The 12,430-nt window shown below is 46.2% G+C and overlaps 1 long non-coding RNA gene across 1 annotated transcript; it reads right to left on the minus strand.

Moving 5' to 3' along the window:
* Positions 1-343: 343 nt before the first annotated feature.
* On the minus strand, positions 344-1,491 carry LOC134947725 (uncharacterized). Its single transcript, XR_010182728.1, has 3 exons — positions 1,381-1,491; positions 873-968; positions 344-439 (listed from the first exon to the last, which is right to left on the minus strand). It is a non-coding gene; the product is annotated as an uncharacterized LOC134947725 (long non-coding RNA).
* Between the last annotated feature and the right edge of the window lie 10,939 nt (positions 1,492-12,430).

Raw genomic sequence — 12,430 nt, forward strand, 5'->3', positions numbered from 1 at the left:
CCGTTCATTTATTATTTCTATACGAAAGACCCGCTGAGTGCCGCTCCTTTTGGACATATATATATATATATATATATATAATAGAAAGAGAGGAAAAATGGCGCCCCAGGGGTTTACAAATACCCTTATACAAAGACTATTGCTTAACAGGATTTGCAGTCAATATTTATACAGGTTTTTAAAACCCATAACGGACTGTACTTTTCATAAAAATTTATTAAAACAATTATACAGAAACATGAAGTATATCCATCATTATTACATGTACATTTTGATGTAGTTTCTCCTACAGAAATCCATCAATGGGATATGGAGGAAAGAAGGCAACCTTTCTGTTGTATCCTTATTCTTCCTCATTAGATATTCGGAGATAACATCAACAAGAAATACAGTAACCCAACGCGTTTCGTCTAGGAACTAGACTTCATCAGGGGTGCGTCTAGAAATTATAGAACCATTCAATAAAATATATGAATACATGAAAATACATAAAAATACATTAAAAAAAAATGTACAAACAATCCAAAAGAACAGTCCGAAAAAACAAAGATGGGCAAGACAAGGAAAAAAACGAAAACATGGAATGAGCAGTTGATAATCTCACATAATTAGAAGAGACTTTAAGATGTTATTTATAAATATGGTCCACCGAAAAAGATTTTATGTTAGACATACCTTAGATAATAATGTCTATCCAAAAGAGTGATAGGCCTAGATCCTTGGCCGAATAGGTTCATACGTGGGTTTCCAAACATCAATGAGGCGTGAAATAAGGGCATAAAGTCAGCCTAATTGGGAATATAACAAGTTCTTGAAGGGATCTATTATCTAAATTCAATTAAACCGTAGAGGTTGAATAATGTACAACATACCTCGTGAATCTGGTAACTCAGATTACGAAGAGCTCAAAAGGGAAGCATTCGTATGAAAAAAAGAGGAATCGGCAACTTCATGCACACATGGAGGACCTAATGAGTTAATTAGCATTTGTTAGTGTCTCACCTTATCATGGTGAAAGGTATACAAAAAGGGAGGGCCTAAACTCAGATACCACTCATTTCAAGAATCACTGGTATGTAAACGCCTTCACATCTGAAATGTGAGGACTAGTCAGACCATAAAGATATGTTCTAGGAGATTACTATTAATCTTTCCATACATCATAGACCTTAACCTTCATTTAAAAATTAAAATGGGCGTGTATTACCTCTAGTCTAATTTTTCTGTCTTTTTAGACTAGAAGTATAAAATTAATTAATTCTATATGAAGCACATGTGCTGTTGAACCTGCATCTTATCAATGAAGACTCTATTCACTATTGTAATTAATCTATTAACATTAAGATTCCACAAGCACAAAATACATTAATCATAACATACCTCAGAAGTCACAAAACAGGTGAAAAATGCAGAAATCTATACAGAGTCCTTATGGTATCCTATGGATATGATACCTAGAGGATTTAATTGTATAACAACAGTTAGGACCTATGTTAACTAAGGGGCCCTACTCATTTGACGATGCGCCGCCGAGGTGCCCGACGGCCGAAACGGCCGACGAGCGACCCGGCGGCGGGGGGGCAGTGACGGGGGGAGTGAAGTTTCTTCACTCCCCCCGTCACGCGGCTGCATTGAAGTGCAGGCAAATATGGACGAGATCGTCCATATTGGCCTGCATGCACAGCCGACGGGAGACCAGCGATGAACGAGCGCGGGGCCGCGCATCGTTCATCGCTGGAGTCTCCACACTGAAAGATATGAACGAGTTCTCGTTCATTTATGAACGAGATCGTTCATATCTTTCAGAAAATCGGCCAGTGTGTAGGGCCTATCAGTCCCAATCTGAAAACACATGTGTATAATCACACTAATTAAAACCAATTGACCCAGGGATATATGGAAACAGACAGCAAATACTCTAAAGAAACCACCACTTAATTACCAACAGGTGGACAATGAAAGGAAGCTGTGCTAGGAGTATAAGATTGCACAGCCCAGCATGAAGGCTTAAAAATAAAAATATATATCAGCAATTTAACAAAGTATGAATACATATTTGTGTAAAAAGAAATCCAGCATCAACTTAAGCTAAATAGAGCCTGGTGTAGAATGTCATAAAGACAAGTTTTCCTTACCTTCCAAATAGTGATCAGCAGTGAGCCAGTGATCATGCAATGAAGCATGGAGGCTAAGTCAGTGCCAGATTAAGGTCTTAATGGGCCTGGAGCTGAAATTTTTGAAGGGCCTGTTGTGTGCTTCCTCAGGGCTGTGATGGGGGCTACGGATATGGGTGCATGACCAGTGCTGTATTTAAATATATGTATATATGCGTGTGTGTATGCGTGTTTGATAATAAAATAAAAAATCTATCTATCTATATATCTTTATCTCTCTCTATATCTGTCTGTCTATCTATCTATCTAGAGAGAGGAGAGAGTCACTGGGGGGAATTTATTTTTTGGGTGCCCATAAGTAATGGGCGCCCAATGGAACTATTCAATTGTATTGCCATGACTGCATGATTGCTGCTCACAGTCTCTTGAGGTGGTGAGCAGAAATCTGTGAAAAATTGGCTGTTGGAGCGCCCAAACTGCTGTTTTGGCAGCATGAGCAATAGTTTAGACTGGTTTAGCCACTTTACGCAGTTTTACCAAGTGCTTCTAAGTGATAAGCAATAGGTCCCAACGGACTTCCCTTTAATTTGCATTACAATTTAATAGCTCTGTCGAGCTGCCATTAATTATGGGCATGCAAGAAACAATTGGATTCAACTCACTAAGGGGGTCATTCAGACCTGATCGCACGCTAGGATTTTTTGCTGCGCTGCGTTCAGGTCAGAACTGCGCATGCGTGTGCACCGCAATGCGCAGGCGCGTCATGCGGTTACAAAGCGGATTGTTGCTGAGTGATGGATTGTATGAAGAATTCATTCGCACAGCCGATCACAAGGAGATTGACAGGAAGAAGGCGTTTGTGGGTGGCAACTGACCAATTTCTGGGAGTGGTAAGAAAAACGCAGGCGTGTCCCAATCGTTTGCAGGGCGGGTGTCTGATGTCAATTTCGGGACCAGACAGGCTGAAGTGATCGCAGCGGCTGAGTAAGTCCTGGGCTACTCAGAAACTGCAAAAAACTTTTTTGTGCAGCTCGGCTGCACATGCGATCGCACACTTGCAAAGCGAAAATACACTCCCCAATGGGCGGAGACTACCTGCTCACAGCGCTGCAAAAAGTAGCTAGCGAGCGATCTACTCGGAATGATCCCCTATGTCAAAGGACACAGTGGGGGAGATTCAAATATTTGAAAAGTCAGTTGGGTGTTTGTTTATTTCTATCTAATAGACAGACACCCAACCGACTTTTCAAACATTTGAATCTCCCCCAGTATGTCTAATCAAAATAGATATGTAAGTGTGTTTGTATGTATGTATGTATGTATGTATGTATGTGTGTGTGTATATATATATATATATATATATTTTATATACACACATATATACTATGCTGTGAGGGCATCTGTGAAGCTTAACCTGTTACTGGGAGTGCCATACCGAAAAAAACCGCCTCACCTCACCTCAGGAGGATCAGTCAGCCTGCCAGGCCCGGGCCACCTTCATGGAGAATCCTGCTGTCAATGCTGCCAGTGCTTCCTGGTGCAGTGGTGGCAAGGCGGCACACTCGGAGCCGGCCCTAACCAGTTTGATGCCCAAGGCAAGATTCTAGCTAGTGGCCCCTAGTATCGCCCGCTAGTTCCGCCTCTGACCAGCACCCTTCTCCCAGCATCGCACCCATCACCTAACAGTACAGATCACAGCAGCAGCCAGCAACACCCATCACCCCTCATAAAGGGGAAGAGAGGGATAGAGAGACAACGGGGTGAGAGAGAGAGGAGAGAGAAAGGGAGTAGAGAGAAAGGGAGTAGAGAGAAAGAGAGAGAAAGGGACACAGACAGCAGGGTAGAGAAAGCAGGGGGAGAGAGAAGAGAGAGAGAGAGAGAGAGAGGTGAGAGGGGGAGAAGAAGAGAGGGGGAGTGGGAGAGGGTTGAGAGAGAGGGGGAGCAGGGTGTAAGAGAGGAGGGAGAAGAGAACAAAAGAAAGAGAGAGATAGGTAGAAAGAAGGTTAGAGAGAAAGAAAAATAGGGAGAGAGAGAAAAAGAGAGCGAGGTGAGACAGAGGGAGGGGTGAAAGGAGAGAGAGAGAGAGAGAGAGAGAGAGAGAGAGATAAAGAGAATGAAAGAGAGTGGAGACAGAGAGGAAGGATGAGATATAAGGGAAAGAAAGAAAGAAAGAAAGAAAGAAAGAAAGAAAGAAAGAAAGAAGGTTGAGATAGGTGGGTGAGAGGTTTGAAAGAGGGAGAGGGGGGCAGGGGAGAGAGAATGTGAGGGAGAGAAAAGAATGAGAGAGAGAGAGGGGGTAGATAGAGGGAGAGAGAGAGAGAGAGAGAGAGGTGAGACAAAGGAGGGGGTGAGAGAACGGAAGGGGGAGAGGAAAGAGGTGGCAGAGTGTGGGTGAGAGAGAGAGAAAGAGAGAGGAGAGAGAAAGGGGAGAGAAAGAGAGGTGAGACAGACAGCAGGGTAGAGAAAGCAACGCAAGAGAGAGTCGAGAGGAGGAGAAAGAAAAAAAGACAGAAAGAGAGACAGACGGTTGTTAGAGTGGGGGAGCCGGGTGTATGAGAGAGGGAAAGAGAGCAAAAGAAAGCGAGGGAGAGAGGGTTAGGGAGAGAAAGTATGAGGGAGAAAAAGGTGAGACAGAGAGGTAGTTTAAGAGAGAGTGGGATGGGGTGGAGAGCAGGGGAGGGAGAGAGAGAGAGAGAGAGAGAATGAGAGAGAGACAGGGAGGATGCGAGACAAAGTTGAGTGAGACGGGTGTGTGAACGAGGGAGAGGGTCGGAGAAGAGGGAGCAGGGTATATAGAGTGAGGGGGGACAGAGAAAGTGAGAGAGAAAGAAAGAGCAAGACAGAGAAATGAGAGAAAGAAAAGAGGACGAGAGAGAGTTAAAGAGAGAGAGAGAGAGAGAGAGAGAAGGGGGTGACAAAGAGGGGGGGGGATACAGAATGAAAGAAAAAGAAAGAGGGAAACAGTGGGGGTGAGAGAGACCAGGGCTGAGAGAGGGGAAAGAAAGAAAAAGAGAGAGGTGAGACGGATGGAGGGTTGAGAGAGAGGGGGTACAGATGGCCCTGTGTACTTAGCTCTGTCCCCCTGCCCCCAGTACAAGTGACACTGTGCGTCCCTCCCTTCAGTGAAACGGCACTGTGTACCTCGGGCAGTAGTGGGTCCTCTTCTCATCAATGACAGTAAAAGCGGGTCCCCTTTCTTCTCCGGCAGCAGTGGGTCCCTTCTTCTGTTTTTTGTTGGATCATGACGTCGGGCAACAGCGTCAGAGAGGGGTAAAAAAGGTGAGTGTGGCTGGATTGGCTGGACCACCTCCTCCTGCTAGTACTGCTGCATGCCCCTTCATGGCACCACACTGCCGCAGGCCCTGCTTAAAAAAAAAAAGTGGCAGAAACAACATGGGGTGGCTCCGACAGTGCCTCCAGTCACCCCACACAGCCTGTTACCCCAGTCACCCCCCTCCCCACACACACAGCCCACAGCCTGTTCCCCCCAGCCACACCCCCCCTCCCCACACATACACAGCCTGTTCCCCCCAGCCACACACCCCCTCCCCACACATACACAGCCTGTTCCCCCCAGCCACACACCCCCTCCCCGCACATACACAGCCTGTTCCCCCTAGTCACACACACACACTCACATACACACACACAGCCACCCCCCAGCCAAGTCATCCCCCCTCCCCTCAAACTCACACGGCCTGTTACCCCCAGTCACCCCCACACACACACACAGCCTGTTACCCCCAGTCACCCCCCCACACACGCAGCCTGTTACGCCCAGTCACCCCCACACACACACAGTCACCCCCCAACACACACACACACACACACACACACACACACACACACACACACACACACACACACACACACACAGCCTGTTACCCCCAGTCACCCCCCACACACACGCACAGCCTGTTACCCGCAGTCATCCCCTCCCACACACACACACAGCCTGTTACCCCCCCCCCCAGTCACACACCCCCACACACACACAGCCTGTTACCTCCAGTCACCCCCCCCACACACACACACAACCAGTGACCCCCTCCCACACACACACACACACACACACACACACACACACACACACACACACCCTGTTACCCCCAGTCACCCCCCCCCACACACAACCTGTTACCCCCAGTCACCACACATACACTCAGCCTGTCCCCTCCCCCCACACACAAACACACATGTATTCTGTACCTGTCACCTCCAAGTCCCCACAGAGGAAGCAGTGAGGGGCAGGCCACACACAGACTACCGCCAGGAGCCAAGCAAATTTGGGGGCGTGGCCTAACATCGGACCCCCGTGGCCACGCCCATTTTTATGAAGAAAACCCTACCATGCAGCGTTACAGCACCTGGCTGGAGGCGGAGCTACCCGGGACTCCGGAAGAGAGGAGGAAACACTGACTGGTGTCACGTCATTGCCTGTGCGGCGCAGGGAGGGTTAGTGACCCCTTCCACTGCGCTGCCCTGTGTATGAAGTTTGTGCCTGCGGTGGCCTTTGTGCGTGAGTGCCACAGGAGGAGGGGAGGTTACAGCCCACTGTCGGAGGGCAGGAGGTCGGAGGGTGACAATTGCAGGCTGCTGTAGCAGGAAAAATATTTCCTGTCTACAGCCGCAGCACAGTAGATGCAGTGGGCCTATTTTGATGGGGGGGCCTGGAGCTGCAGCTCCATCCGCCCCATTGTTAATCCGGCCCTGGGCTAAGTGCATGTTTATATAGGAGGAACTTTGATGACCTCACTTCCTTCAGTGATACTAATTAGTGTTTAAATGACTGTGAATAACTAGTATTATGAAGTAAAAAAGGGGATCTTTATAAATCCCCTATAGCAATGTAAGTATATAATTATTTTACAACTAGTGAAAATTACCATAAACCTAAAGTTAAGCCACATATAATTTAATTAATTGGCTTTCCCAAAATTCCCTGTTGTGGCTAGTATCTATGTGAATTAAATGTGGTTCTGATTGACAGCTAACGGAGCCTATAGAGAAGTGAATGGGAGTGGAGGCGGGACATAAACTTTTCACACTTATTTTAATTGGTGTCCGTCAGGACAGGCCTCCCAGCAAGGCGACTTCGGTTGCCCATAGCAACTCCAAACGCGCTGCACTCAGTCGCGCCGACGCTGGAGCTGAAAGCCCCGTCATCAGGCGCCACGGGTTGTTAGTCAGACCGGGAAGTCATGGAGACTGACCGCACCAAAATGTCTACTTACGGCTCTGGCTGGGTATATAATGTAATGCATTATGGTGCTATATATATATATATATATATATATAAAACACACAATCGCACACCAGAGTATGTACTTTAGGTTTTCTGTTCGTCCGTCTCTTCTCACCAGTGTATAGTACACACTACCGTAATATATAGTGCACCTATTATTACTCTAGTGTACCTATATTATTACTCTTTTTGTTTTTGGCTGGTTTTAGTACTAAAGTTTTCATCAGGACACACCCCTGGGTGGCAATAAATCCCCTTATAGGTGGACCTAGACACACCCTTTGGGCGGAGCATGACCCCCCCCCCCCTCCCTCCCAACGGAAAGTGCTGCGTGTTCTGCTGCCACCTGGAATCTCCCTGAAACTAGTTTTCAAAAGTAGGCAAGTATGACTTTAACAAACCAATTATTTCAGCGACAGAGTCTGCCACACGACTGTGGCTGAAATGACTGGTTGGTTTGGGTCCCCACCAAAAAAGAAGCAATCAATCTCTTCTTGCACAAACTGGCTCTACAGAGGCAAGATGTCCACCTCCTCCTAATCCTCCGATTCCTCACCCCTTTCACTGCATACTTGCCTACTTTTGAAAACTAGTTTCAGGGAGATTACAGGTGGCAGCAGAACACGCAGCGCTTTCCATTGGGGAGGGGGGGGTGTCATGCTCCACCCAAAGGGCGTGTCTAGGTCCACCTATAAGGGGATTTATTGCCACTCAGGGGTGTGTCCTGATGAAAACTATAGTACTAAAACCAACCAAAAACAAAAAGAGTAATAATATAGGTACATTAGAGTAATAATAGGTGCACTATATATTACGGTAGTGTGTACTGTACACTGGTGAGAAGAGACGGACGAATAGAAAACCTAAAGTATATACTCTGGTGTGCGATTGTGTGATATATATATATATAGCACCATAATACATTACATTATATACACAGCCAGAGCCGTAAGTAGACATTTTGGTGCCCTGTGCCAGAAATTGAAATGGTTCCCGCCGCCCATACCCAAAATAGGGACTGCGCGGCGAAGGCGCGCCCCAAAAAATATAGGGGCATGGTTTCATGGGAAAGTTGACCACAAAATTCACATTACATTACCCTGCACAGTAGTGTACATTTGTCACATTACATCACATAGTAGTACCCCTTATACACATTACGCCTGACAGCCCCTTATATACACCATACGCCAGGTAGCCTCTTACGCACATCACGCCAGGTAGCCTCTTGCGCACATTACTCCAGGTAGCCTACGCCAGGTAGCCTCTTACGCACATCATGCCAGGTAGCCTCTTACACACATTACTCCAGGTAGCCTACGCCAGGTAGCTTCTTGCGCACATCATGCCAGGTAGCCTCTTACACACATTACGCCAGGTAGCCTACGCCAGGTATCCTCTTACACACATTACCCCAGGTAGAGTCTCTTATACACACTACGCCAGGTAGAGCCCCTATACCTGAGAGAGACTGTGTGTGTCACACCATGATAGACAGCAGCGCTTCAGCAAGACCCACAGCTCCATGTCTCACCCGCCTCTGCAAGTAGCTCTGGGACCTGCTGCTCCATGTCCCCCCATATTACCACAGTAACACATTACATTACACCCCCCCATATTACACACAGTGGCACATTACATTACACCCCCCCCATATTACACACAGTGGCACATTACACTACACCCCCCCATATTACACACAGTACCACATTACATTACACCCCCCCATATTACACACGGTGGCACATTACACTACAACCCCCATATTACATACAGTAGCACATTACACTACACCCCCCCATATTACACACAGTAGCACATTACATTACACCCACCCATATTACACACAGCAGCACATTACATTACACCCCCCCCCATATTACACACGGTGGCACATTAGACTACACCCCCCATATTACACACAGTAGCACATTACACTATACCCACCCATATTACACACAGCAGCACATTACATTACACCCCCCCATATTACACACAGCAGCACATTACATTACACCCCCCATATTACACACAGCAGCACATTACACTACACCCCCCATATTACACACTGTAGCAGATTACACTATACCCACCCATATTACACACAGCAGCACATTACATTACACCCACCCATATTACACACAGTGGTACATTACATTACACCCAGCCATATTACACACAGCAGCACATTACATTACACCCACCCATATTACACACAGCAGCACATTACATTACACCCACACATATTACACACAGCATCACATTACATTACACCCCCCATATTACACACAGCAGCACATAACATTACACACACCAATATTACACACAGCAGCACATTACACTACACCCCCCATATTACACACAGTAGCACATTACACTACACCCACCCATATTACACACAGTAGCACATTACATTACACCCCCCCATATTACACACAGCAGCACATTACATTACACCCCCCCCCATATTACATACAGTAGCACATTCCATTACACCCCCTTCCCCCCAATAGCCCCAGCAGACACAGTATACACCTGGTTTGTTGCTCCCTGAGTCCCTCCTGTGAAGAGCAGGGAGTGTGGTGGGGAAGGTAGCACAGGGCAGACACAAGCAGGAGCAGGAATGCTGGGCTCTGTCATGCTGCCTACTGTACTGTGTTAGTGTGGTGGGCGGGGCCAGCCACCGGGATGCAGAGCCCTGGCTGCCGGGTCATGTGCTCCCCTGTACACTACAGGTGGCTGCTGTGTTCAGTCTTCACATCCTGCTGCAGACTCTGACACTCTGCAGTGCACAGAGCTCTCACGGGACACAGTCTGCCTCTCCCCTGCTGGTCCCGACCCCCGCAGCATCAGCCATAGTGAACATGGATCGTCCTAACAACAAAAACGACGTCAGAAGATTCCTAGGAATGATTTCTTACTTAGGAAAGTTTATTTCTCAACTCTCTGAACGAACAGCCTCTCTTAGATGGTTGTTGGACGAAGAGAACGAGTGGGTGTGGTCACATGAACAAGAAGAAAGTTGGCAAAACTTGAAACAGATCATTACAGAGCAACCAGTGCTAAAATTCTTTGATCCTGCGAAAAGAATAAGAATTTCAGCAGATGCTTCGCAATTTGGCCTAGGCTCAGTGCTGTTACAAGAACATGAGGATACATGGCAACCAGTAATCTATGCATCAAGAGCACTGACAAGTGCTGAAACAAGGTATGCTCAGATAGAAAAAGAACTTCTAGCGATCACATATGCATGTGAGCGATTTCATCAGTTTGTGTATGGTCAAACATTTACAGTCGAAACTGACCACAAGCCATTGGTAGCTATCATGACTAAATCATTACATAACTGTCCCATGAGAATTCAACGAATGCTTATCAGACTACAGAAATATGATGTACACTTGCTGTACTGTCCCGGCAAATACATGTACATTGCTGATACACTTTCTCGTGCTGTGGACAAAAGTGAAGGTTCCAAAAGTCTGATGGATGAAGAGATAGAAGCCTATGTTAATTTGATCGTAGCTTCTCTACCAGTGTCTCTTGCAAGACAAGAACAGATTAGGAAAGAAACTGAGACAGATGACACAATGAAAGTGTTGAAAGATATCATTCTGAAAGGTTGGCCAGCAGAAAAACATGCGTGCCAAGTCAATCTTTGCAAGGCATGGTGTTCCTATGGAAGTGTTCACTGACAATGGTCCTCAGTTTTCCAGTGCTGAATTTAGACAATTTGCTGATGAGTGGGAATTTGTCCATACTACGTCAAGTCCCCACTATCCACGTTCAAATGGGTTGGTGGAAAGTTCAGTAAAAACTGTAAAGAGTCTCATGAAAAAAGCTAAAGAAGGTAAAGAAGATTTCTACAAAAGTCTTTTAATCTACCACAGTACACCTTTACAGAATGGACTTTCTCCCGCACAAATGCTGATGGGAAGGAGGATTAGAGCAAATCTCCCGATACATGATGAACTGCTTAATACACATAACTCAGCGTTGGTCAGACTGAGTAAGGAACGTCAACAGGCGAAACAGTAACTGTTCCATGACAGGCGAGCAAAAAGCTTATCTGATCTAAAATCGGGTGACCAAGTCCGTCTCAGAGATCACGAGAAAGGTATTTGGGTGCAGAAAGGTATTGTGCAAGCACAAGTAGCACCAAGATCATATACTATACGTACAGAGCGTGGAACGGAAGTAAGAAGAAATCGGGTGGATTTAAGATCTCAACCTAACTATAATGAAGACAACATGACTGAAGAATACCCTTCATCTGACATGTATGATGATCCTCATAATGGTGAACAAACCACGATTCTAGAAAGGTCCAACATGGTCGATGAAACACAGACTGTGTATGAAAGACCCAAAAGGGAAATACGCAGACCTGAGAGACTCATTGAAAAGTGTTAGATGATGTTCTTAATATGACGTTGTTAATTGTTGCATTGAAGCATACAGGGCTTATCTTTAAAAAAAAGAGGATGTGATGTTAGTGTATTAGAATGCTTAATATTTGTAGACACTCCCTTACTAATATGTGTAAGCCTGAATCTTCAGTGATGGTCCCTGGGACCAGGGGGATGCTGGAAAGTGGGTGGTCCAGTGTGCAGTGTGTCTGCAATTGGTGATGAAATAAAACCGCACAGCAGTGAACTCACATGTCTCTGTGTCCTTATGACTGGATTTACAAACATATGAACAATACAGAGCCTCCCGCTGAATGCGGGAGGGTAGGCAAGCCTGTTTCACTGTGTACATCCTCCTCCTCACAGAGTATTAATTCGTCCCCACTGGAATCCACCATCACAGGTCCCTGTGTACTTTCTGGAGGCAATTGCTGGTAAATGTCTCCACGGAGGAATTTATAATTCATTTTGATTAACATCATCTCCACATTTTCTGGAAGTAACCTCCTACGCCGATCGCTGACAAGGTGACCGGCTGCACTAAACACTCTTTCGGAGTACACACTGGAGGGGGGGGCAACTTAGGTAAAATAAAGCCAGTTTGTGCAAGGGCCTCCAAATTGCCTCTTTTTCCTGCCAGTATACGTACGGACTGTCTGACA

The sequence above is a fragment of the Pseudophryne corroboree genome, chromosome 8, assembly GCF_028390025.1.
Source record: "Pseudophryne corroboree isolate aPseCor3 chromosome 8, aPseCor3.hap2, whole genome shotgun sequence".
In the NCBI taxonomy this organism is placed as follows: Eukaryota; Metazoa; Chordata; class Amphibia; order Anura; family Myobatrachidae; genus Pseudophryne; species Pseudophryne corroboree.